The 17,598-nt window shown below is 42.7% G+C and overlaps 1 protein-coding gene across 1 annotated transcript in view; it reads right to left on the reverse strand.

Moving 5' to 3' along the window:
• Nucleotides 1-11,687, reverse strand: part of VXN (vexin) — a 965,102-nt gene extending 953,415 nt beyond the window's left edge. Inside the window, exon 1 of the mRNA XM_050802078.1 lies at nucleotides 11,684-11,687. The gene's annotated coding sequence lies outside the window, so the exon portion shown is untranslated. The remainder of the gene's footprint in view (nucleotides 1-11,683) is intronic.
• Nucleotides 11,688-17,598: the final 5,911 nt, after the last annotated feature.

Genomic DNA, 17,598 nt, shown 5'->3' on the forward strand with positions numbered 1-17,598 from the left:
GTGGTTCTCTTGCCTCAGCCTCGCGAGTAGCTGGGATTACAGGTGTGTGCCACCATGCCCAGCAAATTTTTTTATTTTTTATTTTTTAAATTTTTGAGACAGGGTCTCGGTCTGCCACCCAGGCTGGAGTGCAGGTAGTGCGATCTCAGCTTACTAACCTCCACCTCCTGGGTTCAAGCAATTCTCTCACCTTAGCCTCCTCAGTAGCTGGGATTACAGGTGTGCGCCCCCACACCTAGCTAATTTTTGTATTTTTAGTAGAGATGGGTTTTCACCATGTTGGCCAGGCTGACTTCAAACTCCTGACCTCAAGTGATCCACCCACCTCAGTCTCCCAAAGTGCTGGGATTACAGGCTTGAGCCACAGTGCCCGGCCTTTCTCTTATCTTTTCATTTAATCCTTTCATCTAGTTCAGTGGGTCTCAGCCCTGTTGATACATTAGAATTTCCTAAATGCTTTGTGTGTGTGTGCGCGTGTGTGTGGCTTTTTTTTTTTTTTTTTTTGAGATGGGGTCTGTCTCTGTTACCTAGGCTAGAGTGCAGTGGCACAACCATGGCTTACTGCAGCCCCAACCTCCCGGGCTCAAGCAATCCTCTTGCTTTAGCCTCCTGAGTGGCTGGAACTACAGGTGCAAATGGCCATGCCTGGCTAATTTTTGTATTTTTTATGTAGATAGAATCTCACTACATTGCCCAGGCTGGTCTTGAACTCCTGGGCTCAAGCAATCCTCCTGCCTTGGACTCCAGAAGTGTTGGGATTACAAGCATGAGCCAACACACCTGGCCAGCATATTTTTAATAAACAGCAGTCTGTGTTCCCACTGAAGACAACTGAACCAGAGTTTCTAAGGATGGGGCAAGGGCTTGGGTATTTTGTAACCATGTTGTGGTTATGCTTATACGCAGTCCAGGTTGAAAAGCACGACGTAGTTCTTGCACATCAAATATTTTTATTTTGACTTTTTCTTTTTGTATTCTTTTCAACATTGTGTTAACATATAGTGCACATCTAAGATTTAAAGGTCTTCTGAGACCTGCTACCTTAAACTTTTGCTCCGTTTAGTAAAGCACCTTCTTCCAGCCAGCTGGTTTTAGAAACTACACAAATCATGAATTAGAACAAAAACTTGTATACAAAACCTTTGATTGTTAGTTGGATATCTTTGCTATTTCATTATTTACTAGGCTTTGTATGGCTTTTAGTATGCTCATTTTACCCTTGTGCTTATGTCTGATCAGCTATTTGATGACAGATATTCTTCCTAGATTTGAAATTTCTTTCAATCTTTCTTTTTTTTTAAGTCTAGTTAAGTGAAGCAGTGGGAGTGCAGAAGGAACAAAGAAATCCGTAACTGGTTGTGAGGTGTAAACATCACTGCACTCGGACCATAGATTTGAAGTTTCTTAACCTTGAAACTCTATTTTAGCTCCAACTAGTATTATTTTAAAATAGGTGGTTTAGCAATACATATATCCAAAAATGTTTAGATTCTCCAGATATCTAGAATCTAAACCATCATCAGAGTAAAAAGGCAAGAATATACTTCAAAGTTTTCTCAAGACAATCCTGGCCAGAATGCTTGAGTAGTCAAATACTTAACAAAATGAATATAAAAAATTTAGCACTAGCAACTAATCAAAAGGCATGAACATAAATGCTTTAGTATGAAGAAGCCATTGATAGTCGTAATAACTTTGCATTGCTACTTGGTATCTTACAAATTACAACTTACACAAATAAAATTATGTTGGCCTATAAATATTGGTTAAATGTACATGCTTCCTGTACATTTATAAATTCTCCAAATGAAAAATACTAATCTGAAATGCTAAAAGCAAAAATGTTATCAGTAGAAAAGCAGCTATTTTATGACTTTTTAAAGCAAGTTATGTCTGTTATTTTTCACCTGTTTCAAAGGAACGCATAAGATGCTTTTATAAGTGTTTTTGTTTACGTATAACATACTTAGCACTTACTACAGATGAATGCTGTTGACTACTTAATTTCAAATGCCTACATTTTCAAAACAATGAAGACATATTACTGACCATAAAATGGAAATAGCAACCATTCAAAATAGTTGAACATTTATTGTGTCATTTACTCTACAGAGGCAATCTCATTGTTAAAGAAATTATAGCCAGTTTATGTGCATATGTAGGTGCAAGTATGTATAATGTACATTTTAATTTGTCACTATCAAATATGTAAGTGTAATGAATATTAGTTTATTTTCAATACAAACTTATATAAAACAAAGATGCCTGTGTGCTCTATAAGGAATAGTTTCTATTTCACCTAAAGATTTGAAAGTTGTTTATAAAATTTTACCTCTTTTTGTTTTGAGATGTTGTCTGGCTCTGTTGCCCAGGCTGGAATGCAGTGGTACCATTTTGGCTTATTGCAACCTGTGCCTCCTGGGCTCAAGCGAACCTCCTCCCTCAGCCTCCCAAGTAGCTGGCTAATTTTTGTATTTTTTGTAGTTACGGGGTTTCACCATGTTGCTCAATCTGATCTCAAACTCCTGGGCTCAAGCGATCTGCCCACCTTGGCCTCCCAAAGTGCTGGGATTACAGGCATGAGCCGCTGCCCCTGGCCCTGACATATCTTAAAAATAAATATTTTTGCTTATAAATTTGCCTTGGCTTTTATTTGTAATCTGAGCATGTCAGTGACGGAATTTGGCACCAGGAATGGGATATAATAAACTATTTTAAGATCTTTGTTACTAGTTTATGATTATAGTGTAGTCCCATCTGAGGCATATTCAAGGTTTTGGAATCCAACTATATGTGCTGGGGCAGAGAGAAAGGTTGAGATTTTAAGTTGTGCAGTCACTTCTCCCTGCCTATCTCTCTGAAGAGTATTCCCCAGCGTAAATGTTAAAAGGGAGACATTAATCTGCTGTTCCCTCAAATGGTCATAGATTCTTTGTGGCTTGCAGCATGAGCTTCTCACTGTGCAGAGTGTGATTCTAGTGTTTAAAGATAAGTATTTTTTATACAAGATGGCCTCAAAAGCAAGCCAACTACTTCATCTGGTGCTCACCCAAAGAATGAGCCATCTGTTTGAACACTGAAAGAAAAACTGGCTGTGTTGGACATATTGAGAATCTGCCTCCAACATAGTCTGTAAATGTTGTATACTGTATTTTAAAGGTGACTTAGATTTTCAAGCATAATTTGGACTCCATGAGATTTTTTTTTCTTGTGTGTACAACTCTATGAGATGCAACCACTATAATAAATGCTGCATCCTTCCAATTTTCCTTTGTTACCAGTTAACATAGACAATCACAAAAGCTCTTTATCTTCCAAGGTGTATGGAAACCTCTTTAAAAAACCTTTTCATGGGCTGGGCGCAGTCACTCATGCCTGTAATCACAGCACTTTGGGAGGCCAAGGCAGGTGGATCATGAGGTCAGGAGTTCGAGACCAGCCTGGACAATATGGTGAAACCCCATCTCTACCAAAAATACAAAAATTAGCTGGGCGTGGTGGCAGGCACCTGTAATCCCAGCGACTCGGGAGGCTGAGGCAGGAGAATCGCTTGAACCCGGGAGGCGGAGGTTGCAGTTAGCCGAGATCATGCCACTGCACTCCAGCCTGGGTGACAGAACGGGACTCCATCTCAAAAAAAAAAAAAAAAATTCATTAAGAGAATTAAATGATCTGAATATAAAGTAGGGCTTTGTGCAAGCATTTAAAAAATTACATGTAACTATAAATGACTCATACAAAGTCATTTATAAAATTAACAAAATAAGCCCTAGTCATGGCAGCAGCCTTATAGAGCTATCATCTGTAACTGTCCATTCCAGGAGGCTATGTTGGCAGGACTGGCTGTGGACTAGAAGATGATGCTCTGGAGCAGGGATCAGCACACTTTTTCTGTGAAGGATCAAAAAGGCTTTGCAGGCCGTAAAGTTTATTGCAGCTACTCAGTTCTATAGTTGTACTGAGAAAGCAGTCATAGACAATATGTAAACAAGTAAGTGTGGCTGTGTGTGAGACAGTAGAAACATCACTCACCACTTCACCTTTGCTCACCAAAATGTGCGGGGATTTCTTCCACCAACAACCAGTTCTCCAGTGGACACCAACTTGGTGTCCTATAATTCAGTTCAGTTCTGACACTATACCTAGAGATGGTATTGGATCCCACCGGTTAAGCCTCAAGCCCACAAGACTGCCCCAACATTAGATACCATTTGTAAGTCCCAGGTTTTAGCCTGTATTTCTGATCAACTGGCCATAAGTTGGGATTCCCATGACCCCCTCTTAGCAAATTTGATTAATTTACCCTGGACAGCTCACAGAACTCAGGGAAACACATTTTATCAGCTTATCATATTAATACTGGATATAACAAAGGATATAGATCAACAGCCTGATAAAGAGATGCATAGGGTGAGCTTTGGAAGGGTCCCAAGAGCAGGAGCTTCTGTCCTCATGTAGTTGTTCACCCTTCAACATGTGGATGTGTTCATCAATCCAAAGCTCTCCTGATTCCATTTTTTGGAGGGTTTTGATGGAGGCTTCATTACATAGCCATGATTGAGTACAGGCCATTGGTGATCAACTCAACCTTTGTGCCTCTCCCCTCCCCAGAGGGTCAGGGAGTGGGGCTGAAAGTTCAAAACCTCTGATCACATAATTCACCTGGCAACCAATCCCTCGTTTTGAGGCTATCCAGGAGCCCACCAGGAGTCACTGCATTAGAACAAAAGATGGTCCTATCATCCAGGAAATTCCAAGAGATTTAGGAGCTCTGTCAGGAACTGGGAGAAGAGACCAATATGCATATTATTATTTCATTGTTACAATAAAACTTTATTTATACAAGCATGTGACAGATTGGATTTGGTTGACTGGCTTTTCAGAGCTAGAAAATGATGCCCTAAGCAATTCTTCTCAAAGGGTAATTCCCGGACCAGCAGCATGGCGTCACTGGAAACTTATTAGCAATGCAAATTGTCAGACCCCACTTGACAGTTGCTACTGAGTCAGAAACTCAGGACAGGACCCAGCATTTAGTGTTTTAACAAGTGCCCCAGGGGACTCTTATGTATGTAGTGCTGAAGTTTGAGAACCGCTGCTCTAAAAATCTAGACGCCTTTAAGGCCAACCCCAAACTATACAAATAGCTACTTTTGGCAATGTTCCCATTGGTGCACATGATAGTAATTTGAGCAATGAAATAGCTGTAAGCACTCTATTGAGTCAGAAAATAGTTTTAACACTTCTAGTAAGGAAATGTTTGCTTTTCCAATTTCTGAAGTTGACTTTTTCATTTACTATGTTTGAATGTATCCTAAATTTCTCTTGAAAATTTCTCCTTAAATTTGAGACCAGCTTTCATTTGTGCTATTAACACATATACTAAAAACTATGAAAATAGCGTGGCCGGGCATGGTGGCTCACACCTGTAATCCCTGCACTTTGGGAGGCTGAGGCGGGTGGATCACTTGAGGTCAGGAGTTTGAGACCAGCCTAACCAATATGGCTAAACCCTGTCTCTACTAAAATTACAAAAATTAGCCAGGCGTTGTGGTGCAGGCCTGTAATTCCAGCCACTTCGGAGGCTGAGGCAGGAGAATCATTTGAACCCAGGAGGCGGAGGTTGCAGTAAGCCAAGATTGCACCACTGCACTCTAGCCTGGGTGACAGAGCGAGACTCTTGAAAGGAAAAAAAAAAAAAAAAAAAAAAAAAAAAAGAGAATGTAGAAAATAGCGTGAGGTTTCCTGTTGTTAGAGTGAGACCTAACAATGCAGCATTGTTGCCTATGAGCATTTCAAGTGTGGTTTTAAAAGACCTATGTCTGGCTGGGCATGGTGACTCACGCCTCTAATCCCAGCACTTTGGAAGGCCGAGGCAGGTGGATCACTTGAAGTCAGGAGTACAAGACCAGCCTGGCCAACATGGCAAAACTCCACCTCTACTAAAAATACAAAAATTAACCAGGTGTGGTGGTGCACGCCTGTAATCTCAGCTACTTGGGTGGCTGAGGTGGGAGAATTGCTTGAACCCGGTAGGTGGAGGTTGCAGTGATCCAAGATTGTGCCATTGCACTCCAGCCTAGGTGACAGAGTGAGACTCCATCTCCAAAAAAAAAAAAAAAAAAAAAAAAAAAAACAAAACCAAAAACAAAAAGACAAAAGACACATGTCTTACAAATACCTGTGTCAGGATATTCAATGGGGCCTGCTATGGTTGGAATATGTCTCCCAAATTTCATGTGTTGAAAACTTAATCCTCAAATTTATATACTGATGGCATTAGGAGGTGAAGTCTATGTGAGGTAACTAGAATTAGGTAAAGTTATCAAGATTGGGTCTCCATGATGGTACTGGTGGCTTTATGAGAAAGGAAGAGAGACCTTGAGCTGGCATGCTCTTGCGTCTTCTCTCACCATGTGATATCGTGCCCTGTTATGGCACAGTAAGAGGGCCCTCACCAGATACAGCTTCTTCACCTTGGACTTCCCAACCTCCAGAACTGTAGGAAATCAATTTCTTTTCTTTATAAATTACCCAATCTGTGGTACTCTGTTATAGCTACAGAAAATGAACTAAGATGGGCCTTTCTTACTATCCTGGAATTGCAGGCAAGGCCCAAAGCGGAGAGCAAAGCACTCTAGATTCTCTCATTTCTGTTGCTCAGCTCTGCCAAATTCCAAATTTACATTAGCAACCACTTCCTTCACCCCCAGGTGTATATAAGGAAAGTCTTGGGAAGGAGGAGTGACACCTTGGCCTTTCGGGAAAACAGTTTCTGTAGCAGAAGGCCACTTCCTCTCTTCATGGGGAGAAGAGTGAGGGTTTTCCCCAAACCCAGGGAGTGGGGAGGGTGGCTTCAAGAGAATCAATCTGAGACCAAGAGTGCTTACAGGCCCTTCCTGTATTGTCACTTCAGTGGAGCTGGACAGAGCCTAGAGAGAGTTTGCAATATATCGCATAAGAATCTGGGGCACTAATGTGTACATAGAAACCAATACCCGTGTGTCTATCCAGAAGCTTCTGAAGATGATCAACAAAAGTAGGCTGTGTCAGGAGAGCTTGAAAGGACCTTGATGTGGCATGCCTGGATAGAAGGTGGCAACTGCCACCCCATGCTAAGTGTCCATAGTCCTCAGAGGCTCTAGAAGAGGTATCCAGAGGTTCTTTGGGCTCCTTGTGAAGGAGCTTGGAGGTTTAAGGAAGGGCAGGAACTGTAGAGTCACCTAGGTCAAGTGAGAAGGCAACCCACCTCAAGAAGGGATTAGGATATTACCACTCTCAGGGTCAAAGGGGACTAGGCTTTTCCTCCCTGAGGGGCTTCTCAGCAATGAAAGGAGCCATGGTGAAGCTTACAGTAACCCAAGAACAAACAGATAGCTGTTTGGAGACCACCAGCATCAAGGAGAACCAAGTCCAATCATGAGGGCCCCTTCCTACCATGATGAGGCAGGCAGGCAAGTACATCACATTTTGGTCTCCCTAATCCTTCCTGCCTTCCCGCAACTCCAGCCTTAAGATGAAAGGAGAGAAGGTGTTACAAAGACAGACAACCCTGCTACGAGCCCCTGTAGTTGGCATCCAGCCTGTGATTGAGATGGTCATAGGAGTAGGGATGGGTGGAGATTTTGCATCAGATATGAGGGCTGATAAGTATGAAGGGTATGATTTTACCCAACTTACTAGCCTGCTATGATTTTGTATCTGCTAGCAGAAGATGTCAGACTCCTGGGTCAGAAACAAGTGGCTTTTCATACTCACAGCACGATGAAAGCATGAGCCTCAGTGTATTTGTGTTGGTTTTTCTTGTTCCCAAGTCCCATGAGGGTGATTTCATGGGCTGAGATAACACAAACATTGTCAGTGGGTTTTGTTCCAGGAGAAGCCAGGGCCAAGAGCCCAGTGCTTTTTGATCAAGCAGCACACATTGTAGCAAACAGCAGGCAAGCTGGTTCCCCTGGCCTCGAGAATGAGCACTTAGGTGGTGGTCATCCGCTCTGGGATAAGGATGAGGCAAGGGATGGTGCCCAAGGCAGACAATGTAAGGTGGTACTCACTCTCAGGTTTGTGCAAATGCAGAATTGGCACCTGAGAGGGAGAGCTTCCTTAAATCTTACGCCCTGGGGGACTTGCTTGCCCTACCCTCTTCCTAGCTCTGCTGGTCATACTGTACTTCCCACTGACTTACTGACTTATTCAGCTGCCTGTGGGACTGGCTACAGAATTTTCTCAGTGTCAAAGGACATGTAGTCCTGGCAGTCCAGTCCACTTAGCAGGAACATGTTGGGGCTCTCAGGGCCCAAAGCGCCTATCCTAACAATGAGATTGAAGCCCAAAGCTGAGCTGTTTTAATAACCCATGGGCCAGATGCAGCCCAGCTCATGGTTCTGACATTTTTAGAGGATTGTAAAATAAACAAGAATATGCAATAGAGATCATATGTGGCCCAAAAAGCTTAAAATATTTACTATCTAGCTCTTTACAGAAAAACTTTGCTGACCCTTTAACAACTGAAAGGCATTTAATCTGTGCATATTTTTAAAAGATGAGAGGGATACTCAATGTTGTGCTTGAGGCAGTCATTTGAAGAAAAAAAAAGATTATGTTACATTTATTTCCCCAAAGAGGTGAGTATCTTCAATAAAATTGTTAAGCAGATGATAGGCATTAGTGCTATTTCACCCAACTTTAGTTAAAGCCAAAAAGAATGCATCAGTTCCTATAGATAAACTGCAGAAAGGGCAGGCATAGAACCTGCCCTAGGGTCCACTGGATCTAGAGATTTAAACGCCATTGGAACTTGTGCACATGTTGGCTTCATTTTTGCCTCCATAGACTACTGTGGAAGGGCTTTTCCCAAGTGATGGGGACCAATGCTCAGGCCACTCCAGAACTCCCCATCTAGGGCTGCAATCTGGGAGGCAATAGGATGTCTGCTTCCTAGCTACAGGTTGGCCATTGTCCAACCCTACCCAGCAATGTGGCTGGGATGCAGAGGCGCTCTGGGATTGACCTAACCATGTACCCATCTCTGGAGCCAGGGAGAGGCAAGCTCTTTTTACCAGAGAGCAGTGAGGAGCAGCACGCAGATGCGACCCTGTGTGTACACACTGGGGACAAACTGGGCCAGCCGCCAGCAATCACCCAGGGTCGCATCTGTGCCACTGCTCCTCACTGCTCTCTGGTAAAAGGACAAGCGTCCTTTAGTTAGGAATAATGTGGGATTCTTAGGCCCTGTCTATATCTGCAGTCAAGGATCCTCGCCTGTATAATTTTCCTGGGTTTAGAATTAGTTGCTATGTGTCTGACTGACGCATTAGATTGGCCTCTCTACCCTTGTTTCTATAGTAGTATCACTTTGTTTGGAGGTGTGCTTTGCTGTGACTATGCCTTGAAGAACTTCCTCTTTTAGGTGGGCTGACCCCAGAATAGTTTTTTAGGGGCATCTTTGTTAGTTTTTATTTCTATTCTTTGAAACAATGGCATGATCTCAGCTCACTGCAACCTCTGCCTTCCGAGTTCAAGTGTTTCTTCTGCTTCAGCCTCCTGAGTACCTAGGATTACAGGCACCCACCACCACGCCAGGCTAATTTTTGTATTTTTAGTAGAGATGGGTTTTCATCATGTTGGCCAGGCTACTGTCAAACTCCTAACCTCAAGTGATCCGCCTATCTCGGCTTCCCAAAGTGTTGGGACTACAGGCGTGAGCCACTGTGCCTGGCCTTGGGAGCATCTTTGATTAATTGTCCTCTTATGGTCAGAATCTCATCCTGTCCACATGCGTGGCCCAGCCAGATAATTCAATGGCAAACAGTACGTTCCTGATTCTAGACTCTCTGTGTCCTATCATCACAGTGAGGCTTCTGTTTTGCGAATTAACTTCTAGTGTGGGTTTTAGATGATGCTCATGAAAAAAGTGAAATGTGACAGCCTTATAATCCATAAAGAAGCCTGGAAAAACAAACCTTCTAGAGGGTTGACTATATTTGGCAGTTAATGCCAAGTTGATTCTAGAGCCCTAAAAAACTTGCACTGCCCCTTCCTCAGGGAGGAAGCTTGCAATGGGTCCTTCACATGCCTGAGGTCTAAACAGCTACAGCAAGGTGTCATTTTATTCTTCTGTTTTGGGGATTCCCCCCTTTTTAAATCTATTTTTTATTGCTCAATTGATTACTTTTTGCCCACTCTTTCTTTTTTTTTTTTTTTGAGAGAGGGTCTCACTCTGTCACCCAGGCTGGAGTGCAGTGGTGTGATCTTGGCTCACTGCAACCTCCACCTCCCAGGCTCAAGCCATCCTCCTGTCTCAGCCTCCCAAGTAGCTGGGACTACAGGTGCACACCACCACACTTGGCTAAGTTTTGTATTTTTTGTAGAGCCAGGGTTTCATCTTGTTGCCCAGGCCGGTCTCAAACTCCTGAGCTCATGCAATCCACCTACCTTGGCCTCCAAAAGTGCTGGCATTACAGGTGTGAGCCACTGTGCCCAGCCTCAATTTTTTAAAATGAAGGGTTAAATGTTAAATTGTGTATACATTTACAGAGCACAAGTGCAGTTTTGTTAAATGGATATACTGCACAGTGGTGAAGTCTGGGCTTTTAGCATAACTGTCACTTGAACAGTGTACATTGTACCCACTAACTAACTTTTCATCTCTCACCTCCTCCTGCCCTTCCACCCTCCCAAGACTCCAATGTCTATTATTCTACACTTTATGTCCATGTTTACATATTATTTAGCTCCCACTTGCAAGTGAGAAAATGTAGTATTTGGCTTTCTGAGTTTTTTTCACTTAAGTTAATGGCCTCCAGTTCCATCCATGTTGCTGCGAAATACATGATTTATTTTTTTAAATGACTGAATAGTATTTCATTGTGTGTGTGTATGTGTGTATAATAAATATATGTGTATTTCTTTTAGTAATTTTTTAATTTTTATTTTTTTAAGATGGGGATCTCATTCTATTGCCCAGGCTGGAGTGCAGTGGTGTGGTCACAGCTCACTACAGCCTCGACCTCCTGGGCTTGAGTAATTCTCCCACCTCAAGCCTCCCAAGTAGCTGGGACTACAGGCATGTGCCACCACACCTGGATAATTTTTTCATTTTTTATTTTTTGTAGAGATAGGGATCCCACTATGTTGCCCAGGCTGATCTCGAATCCCTGGACTTAAGTGATCCTCTTGCCTTGGCCTCCCAAAGTGCTGGGATTACAAGTGTGCCCAGCATAGTTCTTCCTCTTTCTCTTCTTCTTTCTTTCCTCTCCCCCTCCCTCTCTCCCTCCCTCTCCCCTCCCCCTCCACTTCACTCTCCATCTCCTCCTCCTCCTTCTTCTTCTTCCCATTCCCCTGCCTCCTCCTCCTCCTCCCCTTCTTATTCTCCTTCTCCTTCTTCTTCTTCTTCCTCTTCTTCCTCTTCTTCTTCTTGTCTCATTCTGTCACCCAGACTGAAGTGCAACCTTTGCATAGTTCTTCTTCCTCTTCTTCCTCTTCTTTCCTCTCTTCTCTCTTCCCCCTTCCCCTGCACCTTCCTCCTCCTCCCCCTCCCCCTTCTTCTCCTCCTCTTCTTCTTCCCCCTCTTCCCCTTCTTGTCCTCCTTCTCCTCCTCCTCTTTGTCCTCCTCCTTCTCCTCCTTTCTCTCCCTCCCCCTCCCCCTTCCCTCTGCCTCTCCCCCCTCCTCCTCCTCTCCTCCCCCCCTTCTTCTTCTCCTTCCTCCTCCTCCTCCTCTTCTTCTTTCTTCTTCTTCTCCTCCTTCTCCTTCTCCTTTCTCCTTTCTTCTTTCTTCTTTCTTCTCCTTCTCCTTCTCCTTCTTCTTCTTCTTCTCCACAGACTCTTATTCTGTCACCCAGGCTGGAGTGCAGCCTTTGCCTCCTAGGCTCAAGTGATCCTTCTGCCTAAGCCAACTGAGTAGCTAGGATTACAGGGTTTCACCATGTTTGCCAGGCTGGTCTTGAACTTCTGATCACAAGTGATCCACCTGCCTCAGCTTCCCAAAGTGCTGTGATTAAAGGCATGAGCCACTCACTGTACCCAGCTGCCTGGCATATTTCTTTATCCAATAATTTGTTGATGAACTGTTAGGTGGATTACATACCTTTGCTGTTGTGAATAGTACTGATACACATACAAATACAGGTATCTTTTTGATATAATGATTTTCCATTGGCTAGTGTGATTGCTGGATCAAATAGTAGTTCTATTTTTATTTTTTTTTTTCAGAAATCTCCCTACTGCTTTTGATAGAGATTGTACTAATTTACATTCCCACCAACAGTCTATAAGCGTTCCCTGTACTCAACATCCTCACTGATATGGTTTGGCTCTGTCCCCACCCAAATCTCAATTTGAATCGTTTCTCCCAGAATTCCCACATGTTGTGGGAGGGACCCAGGGGGAGGTAATTAAATCATGGGGGCTGTTCTTTCCCATGCTATTCTTGTGATAGTGAATAAGTCTTATGAGATCTGATGGGTTTATCAGGGGTTTCTGCTTTTTTTTTCCTTCCTGATTTTTCTCTTGCTGCCACCATGTAAGAAGTGCCTTTCGCCTCCCACCATGATTCTGAGGCCTTCCCAGTCACGTGGAACTGCAAGTCCAATTCAACTTATTTTTTTTCCCAGTCTTGGGTATGTCATTATCAGCAGCATGAAAACGGACTAATACACTTGCCAACATTTGTTATTTCTTGACTTTTTAATAATGGTCATTCTCACTGATGTATGATGATATCTCTTTGCGGTTTAAATTTGCATTCCTCTGATGGTTAGTGATGTTGCATATTTTTTCATATGCATGTTGGCTATTTGTGTGTCTTCTTTTGAAAAATGTTTATTCATGTCCTTTACCCACTTATAATGGTGTTACTTGTTTTTTGTTGTTATCGAGTTGAGTATATTCTGAATATTAGTCCTCTATTGAATGCAAAGTTCTTCCATTCTGCATGTTGTCTGTTCACTCCGTTGATGGTTTCTTTTGCTGTGCAGAAGCTCTTTAGTTTAATCAAGTCCCATTTGTGCCTTGTTTTTGTTGTTTATTCTTTTGAGGTCTTAGGTACTCTAAGACCTCCAAAGGCAATTCTTTGCCTAGACCAATGTCCAGAAAAGTTTTCCCTTAGTATTTTTAAATAGTTTCAGGTCTTACATTTAAGTCTTCAATCCATCTTGAGTAGACTTTTGTATATGGTGACAGATAGGGATTTAGTTTAATTCTTCTGCATATGGATATCCAATTTTCTCAGCACCATTTATTGAAGAGGGTGTCCTTTCCCCAGTGTGTGTTCTTGGCACCTTTGTCTAAAATCAGTTGGCTGTAAATATGTGGCTTTATTTCTGGGTTCTCTATTCTATTCCATTGATCTATGTGTCTATTTTTATGCCAGTACTATGCTGTTTGGGTTGCTATATCCTTGGAGTATAATTTGAGGTTGGGCAATGTGATGCCTCTTGCTTTGTTCTTTTTGTTCAACATTACTTTGGCTATTTGGACTCTTTTCTGATTCCATGTGAATTTTAAGATTGTTATTTCTAATTCTATGAAAAATGACACTGGGCTGGGCACCGTGGCTCATGCCTGTAATCCCAGCACTTTGGGAGGCCAAGGCGGGTGGATCACCTAAGATCAGGAGTTCGAGACAAGCCTGGCCAACATAGTTAAACCCCATCTTTAATAAAAATACAAAAAAAAAAAAAAAAAAAAAAAAAACTAGCCAGGTGTGATGGTGGGCATCTGTAATCCCAGCTACTGGGGAGGCTGAGGCAGGAGAATCACTTGAACCCTGGAGGTGGAGGTTGCAGTCAGCTGAGATGGCACCAATGCGCTCCATCCTGGGTGACAAGAACAAAACTACGTCTCAAAAAAAAAAAAGAAAAATGACATTGGTATTTTGATGGGGATTGCATTGAACCTATAGATTGCTTTGGGCAGTATGGTCATTGAAATGATGTTAATTATTCTAATTATGAGCATGGGATTTTCTTTCCAATTAAAATTTGAGATTTTAAAAATTATACTTAAGTTCTGGGATACATATGCAGAATGTGCAGGTTTGTTACATAGGTATACATGTGCCATGGTGGTTTGCTGCACCCATCAACCCGTCGTCTACATTAGGTATTTCTCCTAATGCTACCCCTCCCCTTTCCCCCTACCTGCTGACAGGCCCCAGTGTGTGATGTTCCCCTCCATATGCCCATATGTTCTCACTGTACAACTCCCACTTGTGAGTGAGAACAGAGCATGGAATGTTTTTTGCGAGGTACCATTTTAGACTCTATCCTCAGTAGACTGCCTGGAACCCAGTGGTGCCAGGTCTAAAGTGCGAGAGAAACACAGGCTGTGGCTTTGGGGCTTAGGTGCAAGCAACTGTAGCTACTGCACTGGGGGTGAAGGCATGGCTGAGGTGTGCAGCTGCCTTTAGGACTGAGGTGCAAGTGAGGTGCCATTCTAGAGCCCCATCTCCAACAAACTCCTCACTGTTCTGGAGCCCTCTGGTGCTGGGACTGAGGCGTACGAGAAGAGCTGGCTGTTAACCCTGGTGCTTAAGTACAAGCCACTGTGGGCTGCTGCACCAGGAGCTGAGGCATGAATGGCATGTGTGCTCCCCAGCTGCTGGCCTAGGCTGCTATCACCAAAGGTAGCACTCCCTCACACCCTGTGGCAGAGCAATAGCAGAGCTGCTGCTGTCCGCCACTCGAGCATTCTGCTGGTGGCTTGGAGATTGCCTTGTCCTTACCTACCACATCCAGCTCCTGTACACATGATTGGGGGTTTCGAGAACAATTCATCCCACCTCATACCAGAGCACCCAATCAGAGCCAGGTTATTAACCAGCCCAACCCACCATCATTGGTACCTGAACACTCTCCTGAGGGTCTGAAATTGGGCCTACCCACCTGGCCACTAAAACCACAGCTGGCACTTACCTGCATGTGTCACCTGTGGGCCTGGGGACTGGCTTGCCCAGCCCATTGCAGCCACCACCAACATCAGTGCACATTGCATGGCATGAGACATGGAGGGTCATCCTGTCACTGCCACAACCCACACCACACTGGTTGCCCAGGTGCCTGAGAACCTGCCTACCTGCTTGGTCCATGGATGCCACTACCATTATCTGTGTAAGCCATGTGGAGGCCCAAAAATTGATCCACATGTACCTGCTAACACTGCTAACACTGGTACCAGCATATGCCACCAAAGGACAGGCATGATCAGCCCATGGCTCCCACCACTAGAGCCCAAAAGCTGGGCTACCTGACATCCTAGTCCCTAATAAAACTGCACACAGCCTCCACAAATACCACACTATAAGCCACCAAAGAAATCTTGACTACTCCGATACTGTTTACAGCCAAAGAAATCATACAGAGACTACATTATTGCACAGACCCAGAATAAAAGTCAAAGTGTTTTACCCAACTGTCATCATGGATTCATCCTCAGGAAAAAGTCCTCCCCATATGAAAGCAAATTTAAAAAATTGGAAGAAGCGGCTAATACACCAGATGTGCAGATTTTTTTTTTTTTTTGAGACGGAGGCTCGCTCTGTCACCCAGCCTGGAGTGCAGTGGTGCGATCTCAGCTCACTGCAAGCTCCTCCTTCCAGGTTCATGCCATTCTCCTGCCTCAGCCTCCGGAGTAGCTTGGACTACAGGTGCCCGCCACCACACCTGGCTATTTCTTTTTTGTATTTTTAGTTAGAGACGGGGTTTCTCCGTGTTAGCCAGGATGGTCTTGATCTCCTGACCTCGTGATCCGCCCACCTCTGCCTCCCAAAGTGCTGGCATCACAGGCGTGAGCCACCGTGCCCGGCCCAGATGTGCAGATATTAACATGCGGATACAGGAAGCATGAAGAGCAGGGAAGTATGACACCTCCAAAGGAACACAATAATTCTCCAGAAATATATCCAAATCAAAAAGAAATTCATGACAACCTGGAAAAAGAATTAAAATTATTGATTCTAAAGAAACTCAGTTAGATACAAGAGACTCTCGGGTGTAAGCAACCATAAGCTGTTGCACCAGGGGCTGAGGCACAAGGGTAGACCAGCAGGTGGCTTGCACCTAACTGAAAAAACAATACAAATAAATCAGAAAAACAATTCAGGATATGAATGAGAAATTTACCAAGGAGATAGATATCATAAAAAAGAACCAAACAGAAAATCTGGAACTGAAGAATTCATTTAATTACAAAATACATTTGAAAGCTTCAACAATAGAGTAGATCAAACAAAAGAATCACTGGGCATGGTGGCTCACACCTGTATTCCCAACCTTTGGGAGGCCGAGGTGGGAGGATCACTTGAGCCCAGGAGTTTAAGGTTGCAGTGCACTCTAGCCTGGGTGACAGGTGAGTCTTGTCTCTACAAAAAAAAAAAAAAAAAAAATCTCAGAACTTAAAGACAGATCTTTTGAAATACCCCAGTCAGAGAAAAATAAAAAACAATAAAAAGGAATGAACAAAGCCTTCCTTCTTGATAGATGGGAGATCATAAAGTGACCATATAAAGAAATTATTGGTATCCTAGAAGGCAAAGAAAGAATGAAAGCATTCAAATATCAATGTAATGAAATAATAGATGTGAACTTCCCAAGTATAACAAGAGATTTAGACATCCAGATACAGGAGGCCCAGTAATCCCCAAACAGGTACAATGCAAAAGATCTTCTCTACAGCACGTTATAGTCAAAATGTTGAAAGTCAATGACAAATTCTAAAAACAGCAAAAGTGTCTAGTTACCTTTAAAGGACCACCCATAAGGCAAACAGACTAATAGCAGGTTTCTCAGCAGAAATGTTACAGGCCAGGAGAGAATGGGATAATGTATTTGAAGTGCTGAAAGAAAACAACTGCCAGCCAAGATAACATATACAGCAAAATGATGCTTTATAAATGAAGGAGAAAAAGTCTTTCTTAGATAAATAAAAGTAGGAGAATTAATCATCACCACTCTAGCCCTACAAAAATGCTCAAGGGATTCCTAAATCTGGAAGCAAAAGGATGACATTTACCATCATGAAAACACACAAAAGTATACAACTCACTAGGAAAGCAAACACACAAATGAGAAAGAGAAGGACTCAAATGGTACCACTACAGATAACCACCAAACCAAAATGACAATAAGAGAAAAAGAAAGAAACAAAGAATGTACAAAACAACCAGTGAATAATTAACAATATAACAGACAAAAACCGCACATATCAATAATAATCTTGAATATAAATGGATTATATTCTTCACTTAAAAGATATACACTGGCTGAGTGGATTAAAACAATGATCCAACTACATGCTGTTTAGAAGAAATTGATTTTACTTGTAGAGATATGTATAGAATGAAAGTAAACAGATGGAAAAAGATATTCTATGCAAGCAGAAACCAAAAGCAAGCAGTAGTAAGTATACCTATATCAGGTAAACAGGACATTAAGCTAAAACAGTAAAACAGACAAAAAAGGTCATTATGTAATAATAAATGGATCAATTCAGCAAGGAAATAACAAGCTAAATATATGTGCACCCAACAATGGAGCACCAGATTCATAAAGCAAATATTACCAGATCTGAAGAGAGAGACTCCCATACAATAATAGTGGGAGA

Source organism: Macaca thibetana, chromosome 8 (genome assembly GCF_024542745.1).
Source record: "Macaca thibetana thibetana isolate TM-01 chromosome 8, ASM2454274v1, whole genome shotgun sequence".
Classification (NCBI taxonomy): domain Eukaryota; kingdom Metazoa; phylum Chordata; class Mammalia; order Primates; family Cercopithecidae; genus Macaca; species Macaca thibetana.